The sequence below is a fragment of the Seriola aureovittata genome, chromosome 8 (assembly GCF_021018895.1).
Source record: "Seriola aureovittata isolate HTS-2021-v1 ecotype China chromosome 8, ASM2101889v1, whole genome shotgun sequence".
NCBI classification, from domain to species: domain Eukaryota; kingdom Metazoa; phylum Chordata; class Actinopteri; order Carangiformes; family Carangidae; genus Seriola; species Seriola aureovittata.
This window is the reverse complement of record NC_079371.1, coordinates 27,120,236-27,128,524: the sequence shown is the minus strand read 5'-3', so window position 1 is coordinate 27,128,524 and position 8,289 is coordinate 27,120,236.

Here is an 8,289-nt window from a genome sequence, read left to right as displayed (position 1 = left end):
GAGATCGGGAAGAGTGGAAGGAGATTGAGGAAGACAAAGATTTGCCCCCACGTGTGTCCTCCTCGAGTTGCCCGCGTCTCCTCTAACACCTTCTGCTCACAGCCTTGCAGCACATATTGATTTTGGTATTATTAGCTTTCAAAAGAAACATACACAGTTGGTTCTCATAGCTCAATCAATCAGTGTATCCATCCATCATCCGTCCTCCTCACTATCTCCATAATCCTGGCTCAGGCACGAACACGGCGACGTACAGTATGTAGTCGCAAACAAAAATCAGATGAAGAGAAGCTTATGACGCAAAGTAGAGAAAATAACCACAAAAACTGCTCATATCATTTCAAACAAATGTTTGATGATGGTATTTATTGTACATCTGAACACCATAGACTAGTTTCAGGTTACATCCCTGTTCATCCACAGTCATAGAAAATATCAACCATTTGTGTGAAATTTCTTCAGTTGTGGCTAAAGTGTTTTGTGATATCACACTGTACTTGACCTTTGACCTTTGACCACCAAAATCGAATCACTTCATCCTTGAGTCCTAGTGAATGTTTGTGCCAAATTTGAAGACGTTCCTTAAAGGTGTTACTGTGATATGTGTCCACGAGAATGGGATGGACCCGAAAACAATATGCCTCTGGCTCTGACTGTCGCCAGCGCAGAGGCATAAACATAAGAACATAATAGCAGGAAAGACAAATGCGTGAAAGCAGCTCAAGATTTTGCTTCTTTACTCTCTCGTGGAGAGGAAGATGAGACAATCAATATCTGTCTCATATCTGGTGTTAAGTGTGGAGCTTAGCACTTCAGACTGGGAACATGGGCAAACAGCTATCCTGGCTCTGTCTGAAGAGAAAGATCCACCTGCCAACAGCTCTAAAGATGACACACTGTGTTTAGCTTGAAGGCAAAAATGTTTATACCTGCTCTGAATGGCCGTACTTCAAGGTTACAGCATCCTCCTGGCTTCATCATCCCACCGCCTACCTCATCTCTCTCCAACAACTGCGTCGTCTGTCCATCTTTGCGGTCCTGACACAAAAAGTTGTACAGAGAGACATAAAGATGCGCGCTTCTCGTCATGTTTTTTATCAGTTTTTATGTTTTGCCATCATCTCCGTGACAACCTCTGATATCTCATTTAGCCACTTGTTAGCAACTGCCTTTTTTAATACATGTAAAAGCTTTAAAAAAAAAATCACAAGTGGGTTATTTACTGAGGCCAGAGAAAGATAAAGCCTGAAAAGTGAAAAAGATGAAAAGAGAGACTAAGAGAGTTCAGACGGTGTCCGTACATGCACACACCTGATTAACTCCTGTGGAGAGTTGGGTTGGATTATTGTTGGATTGGTGATTTCAGAAAGTTTCAGACCGAGCTGAAAATTTTTGCCATCAGAGAGGATTTCAGACACTGTTGGACAATCACTGAATGGTCACAGTCTGAAGTGTGCATCAGTTTTTGAAATAAACCTAAATAAACCATAGATATATAATAAGAACCTAAGCCAAAAAACACATCTAGCATCCAGGTTTACTTCAGCGTTTCTGTGGCCCTCTGTACATCCTTATCAAGCTTTATACTCCGTCTGAACTGCTGGTTGGATGGTTGGCCAGCTTCCGAAACCCCTTACCTCCACAACCAACTGACATCGGATATGGGGGGGGGGTCAGTTGTCTGGTATCACCGAGGAGCCGAGGCTTGAACTCTCTCTGGGTCTCTTTTTCCACGAGTAACAGGACTATTTGTGTCACATATACACAACTTAGTGCAAGTCTATGACAACGTGTGCTGTTGCCTTTCTATAATGACTGGCTTTTTCACTCTTGGTATCTTGACATCATCCCTCTGGCGGACCATAAACTGGGTCTGCTGCTCCACCTGCCCCACTGGGATGATGCATTGTTCTGGGCTCTGGGAAAGTTTTAGAAATATTAAACCTCCATGGTTTAAATTGTTTGTAGTTCTTATGTCCTCAAAAGACTCTTTGATCATCTGTCTTTTAAGATGCTGTTTGCACCACATCAACGTCCCCCTCTCATGGACACGTTATCTCAGTAACGCCTTGACGGAACTTCTTCAAATTTGGCACAAACATTCACTTGGGCTAAAGGATGAACTGATTCGATTTTGGTGCTTAAAGGTCAAAGGTCAAAGGTCAAGGTCACGATTACTTCACAAAACCCTTTTTTTTTTTGGTCACACTCTCAAAAATTTAGTAAAAGAAAAGCTACTTTGTAAAAGTCTACTCTGAATGGAGAGCGAGAAAACCTAACCTGCAGATAGCTACAAGACATCGACTGTACAGTCTGTCTCATCTGCGGCTAAGTTCACTTTTATGTTTTATCACAGCACTGACTATTCTACTCCAATAATGTTAAAATCAGCTCACTACTGTTTACCAGACACATAACTGATCTTCTGAAACCCAGACTGTTTACTCTTGCTCAGGCAATTACTCAGGCAAGAGCATGAACAGCAGATCTGGTGAAGATTTGGTCTCTGAAATTAGCTGAGGAGCAGTTCAGAGAAAATAAATCAGGCTTCATCCGTTCAGTGTCTGTTTACTTTAAAATTCCATCTTTGATGCGTTCCCAGGTTATATGTAACATCGACCACCACCGTTTGGAGTAAAAGGTCACATGTTGGTGAAAACAGCCACTTTTTCTTGTTTGGAAACCAGTGGACGTCTGCTTGGCTCCGTGCCGCTCTGTGGGTCGGTAGCTGCCGTCTTTCTCTACGTACCCGCTGGATGTTTGGCAGCTTTATGACAGCCTGTCAACATCCTGTAGGTTTGATACTGGAATGCCAAACAGATACAAGAGCTCGCTGTTTCATTTTCCATTTAATGAGTGAGATGGTGAACACGCTGTGTAAAAAAGTGCTGTGGAATAAGATCCCCCCTAGCTTTCATTTCCTTCTCCTATCTTAATGAATCAGTCGATTATCTCCAGTTATGACACCATCACTTCTGTTATCTTAATCCATCGATGCCCCATGGACTGCCCTGCTATACTCCACACTGTTTACAATTAACACTCTGATATAATCTCACTCCAACTTGTGAGAGCATGAGCTAGGACAGGTGTGCACGCAGTTCCTGAGGCCCGAGCGGCTCCTTTCCCAAGAAAGCTTTTTTTTTTCCCTCCAAGACGAGAAATGTGCAACAAAATGGACTTTAGATTTACTGCTATTGATTAAAGGATGGTATACCAAATAGATGTGGCTGTAAACAAATTATTGTGGTGTCGCAAGGAGTTATGGATCCCTGCATCAGATTATTTATACCCCTAAAAGGTCGGAATGATGATTATGATAAATCGTGCTTAGCTGGATAGATAATCTATTCTTAATTATGATGAAATTGAATATGTTTGGGAGGCATTACACGTTAGCCCATGGCCTTATAAGATGCTATTAATGGAGGGAGAGGGAGCGAATGAAAGGCTTTTGTTTTGTTGGGAAACAGGTCGACAGCCTTTCAAACACTGTTAGATGTGATGGGCCGTGATCCACCGAGAGCAGCTTCTGCCCACAGCTGATAAATGGAAATGGTGAGGATTAGTTGTGTCCCTGTGGGCAATGCCATCCAATTCACTGCGATCACACATGTTTTTGTGTGGGATAATTGTTATGCTGAGAGTGTGGTGCAGTCTATAAAACACACACATCCACCAACATCCACTAACCAAGATACCTCTCTATATAATATAACTGCATTACATTTGAAATTGTAAATTTAACTGTAAAAAATGTTTTGTTCCATATATGTGAACATTATATATATATTTAATTTATATATGCAAGTTTATCAATATCATGCCGCATTTGTGTGGCATAACTGATATCAATAGGCCAATTCAAAAATTTGAACTTGGGGTGTATTGTTTTATTTTAATGTTTTAATCTTTTTTCTTGAGTGTTTATTGTCTTCTTATTGTCTACCTGGTTGTGTGTCTTAATGCAAATTTAAAAGCAGTTAAATGTACATTCAGATCACCGTTTATATAAACACATGTCCTCTTGTTTCTATGAATACACATCTGAATGTAGATTTAAACAGCTAAAAAATTGTATTTCTGCTTATTAATATTTTAAATTTTTCTATTTTTCTGTTCTCACTTGTAATTGATATCTTGATCTCACTGTGACTTCCTGGTAGTATATATATATATATATATATGTACATATATTGACAGGCTCTGGGATATACAGTATATTTATACAGTATGCCTACAATATAAGCATACATACATATACATAAATATTTGTATGGGTTACACATATATGTCAATATATGAAACTGATTCCGATTTCTAATAGGTTCCATCTATAATTTTTACATATATGTTTTTATTTATTATTTTATTTTATGTAAATATATTTCTTACATATGGAAATTCAGTGTATGTACATATATTACATCAGTGTGAGTAGTTTTACCAGCGCAGCAAGATTCTGTAAGTACACCAGTGTCCACAGTTGTCAGATTTTATTTAGAAAATGTCCAACATGAGAATAGAGATTAATCTTAACTTTATTGAAGACGCTGAAAATGTAGTTCAATCCACCCTCCAGGATGTAGCGAAATAACCCGAGGAGATGGATGCACCGATGTACATCAGACATATTTTCACCTGAGAGAAGAAAGAATCCATTTGTTAATTTATCTCAATGACTCTTAGCATATCAGATTAAAAGGCTTTATTAAAATGCTGCACAATAAAATTCTTAGCTTGCTGTCTTCTCTGATTGCCAGGAAAAGAAAAGACTTGAAAGAAAAAAGAGAGTACTCACAGATAAAAGTACTTGAAGAAGTGTAACACATGAATGAACATCTCTAATGTAACTCTTGTGTGACAAAGTAATACAAGTTGTGCATTTAGATGTGCGGTATAATACAGCGCAATATTAGCAGTGAAGCGTGCACTTGAGGGCAAGTGTTAAGATAGGTATTTCACATATGGTAACAGCACATCAAAAACCTGTGTGGATATGTGTGTGTACCCTATATGTTCTGTATGAGTATTTGTGAAAAGAAAGGCTCGCATGACTGATGTTTACATGGGGAGTAGTGCAGCAACCAGAAACTCAGAAGGACAAGAACCTTGAAGACGGATGGACACAGTCGAGGGCGTCACAAGGCTACTTTCAGGCAGCCTTTCTTGCTGATGTGTTTGTGTGGTCAAAGGGTAATCAGTGAGAAAGTGCACAACACAGTTAGATTAGAAATGTACAGCAGAGGGGAAAATGTGATGATGTGTGTTAACAAGCTGCATTTCTTTATTCGTTCACCTCTGTCTAGTTTTGACACATATTTGTGCAAATAGTGTCTAAGCCTCGAGCTTCTTAGTGAAAGGTTCCCATAACATTGGGTGACTGACAACTCAGCGTTGCTAGGAAACACGCTGTCCATGGTGCACAGACAGGAGAATGTCAAACTCTTTATCCTCCATTTTATTGACATTTGGTTTATATACAGTACATTATATACATATACACAAACATGTAGACAGAGGGGTCCAAAAGTGAGACCACCCAATCAATATTATATACACACAGATGTGTCACGAATTAATGGAAAATGATTAATGGAAAAGTATGTATATACGTATATATTGGGGTTCAAATGTCTGAGACCATTTTTACATTCCCCATGGTCTTAGACCTTTGGACCTCACTGTAAATACGTGTATACAATGTATATATCTATATCATGCACAACTTGCACAGTACTGTGCAGTTTCATATTACCTGCAGGTTGTGCACAATACACATGCATGATGTTACTGCTTAGAGAGGCACTGAGGAAATGAATGGGATACTAATCTGTAACTATATATATACATATACATATACATATATATATAAATATATATATATATATATATATACCTAGGTGTGCACCTGGACAGTAAAACTGGACTGGTCCCTGAACACAGATGCCATTTACCTGAGACTGGATAAGCTGGTCAAAAAGGCTGAGTCTGTGCTTGGTAGGAGTCTGGACTCTGGAGAGACGCAAGCAATGTAAGATGGAGGTCATCTTGGACAATACCAACCATCCTCTCCACAACATTCTGGCAGGACAGAGAAGCAGCTACAGCTGCAGCAAACATCATCTCACTGCGCTGCAGAACAGAGAGGTTCAGGAGATCCTTTGTTCCCACTGCCATCAGGCTATACAACACCTCAGCCAAAGGAAGTGGACTAATCTAATTATTATTGTTTATTTATCTAGTAACTGTTTTAACACAACTTTTTCTAGGATCTCAGATAAAAATGGAAGTTTTGAGACAGATCTGTAGTTCACCAGTTTGGTTTTTAAAGGAGATGTTCAAATAGAGCAGTTTTAAAATAGACAGGGACAGAGCCACATTAGATAAAATGAAAGGACCAGTAGTGAGCATATTTTCCTTCAGTCATCTTGCAGGGACCACAGTGAATAGGTGAGAGGAAGACTTCATGTGCTTAACTGTCTCAATGAGTGCAGACAGAGGCACTGATGTAAATGAGCTGAGGGAGGAAATATCAACTGGTCTGGGAGTTAATATATCTCAGACAGGAAAATTGTGAGGACAGGTGCTATCAGTCTGGTATCAGATTTTTTTCAATTTTCTCAATAAAAGATATTTTAAATTTGCTCACAGAGGTCAGGTGATGAATACAAGTGAATGTCAGAGGGGTCACCAACAATCCGGTCAAGTCTTTTAAACAGTACTTTAAGAATCATGGGCGTGTAGGCATATCAGGGTGGAAAAGTTAGTTGCTCGCACATCATTAACTGCAGCGTTGTGCTTCTTCATTAAATCATAAGTCATAAGTTCAGAGTGATTGTGGAGTTGTCAAGCCTTACATTTACGCTCCATTTTGCATACCTTTCTGTTTATCAATCAAATTATTATTATAGTATTTTATTTCATAGGAACGTTTTAAGTTTACATTCAGGAAGACTTCCATCGGTTCGAAGCATACAAGCTAAAAGCTGCCTGAGGACCTAAGGAGCAGTGCTGGTTCATATAGTGTCAGCATGTAAGACATATGTGACGATGCAAGACCATGAAGTCCTTAAAAAAAGTAAAAGAATTTTCAAATCAATCAATCATTCAAGCTGACAGGTAACCAATGTAGGGACTTTAAAACAGGCGTGATGCGTTCTCTCCTTCTGGTCCTGGTCAGGACTCAGGCAGCAGATTCTGAATCAGCTGAAGCTGGTTTATAAGCATTATTCATAGAGCATTACAATGGTCAAGACTGCTGGATATAAAAGCATGCATCAGTTTCTCTGTGTCACTACGAGAGAGGACACTATATGCTGTTCGTATCTAATTTATTCATATTCAGTTACACCCCATATATGTACACCCTGGGTGTCTGTGTGACAACTGGGACACATACTGGTGCCTATCTTTCATTACACACACACACACACACACACACACACTTGTGTGTGTGTGTGTGTATCAGAGCATGAACATGCACTTACTAAAAGCATGAAATAATTTGTGATCAACATCAAAGTGAGTATTTATTTCTTATCTGTTGCCCACAGGCTTGTAGTTCTACATACATGTCTTCCTGCAGCAAAGTTTGGAATTCCATTTTCTCTCTCCAGAGCAAAACACACCATTGAGATGGAGAGGACGTGTGTGGGGAAATAAAAGAATCCATCGCTCCAGTCTACGGGAATTAGCTCACATCTGTATGAAGAATGGCATTCCCTTGATGTGGAGAGATGCCACATGAGAAAGACTCTGTACCCCTAGAGGCAATGTCTCACTCGAGGATAGCAACAAAACCAGGATGACAGCAACCTGATCGACTAAACCTGACAACAGCTTCAAGTTAAGCCGCTACGCACGGGGCATATTCACACACAGAGAGAGCTGGTACTTCACTGACTCTATTTGAGTCAGTAAGAGATGAATGGCATTTTAACATACCTGATAATAAACATAAATGAAGAAACATGAGACAAAAATCATCTTTAAAATATGAAATAGCTTAAGGACTTCCATCTTCCATCTTAACTTGAAAATACTGTACAGCTCCCAAAATTAAAATTTATGTTTGTCTGCCTAAAATTTGGGATTAAGAAAGAAAACTTAAAAAGGTTACTCAAGAAATGAGTAGTGCAGAAAACAATGTAACATAGTATAAACATTTTCATCAGACCAAAAAGGTGAAGGCTTAAGGTATAAATGATTGTGTGTACCCTTTACACAGCAATAGTTTTCACAATCTTCTTCAACAAAGATTAAGCTGGCAGGACCCCTCTGATGAAA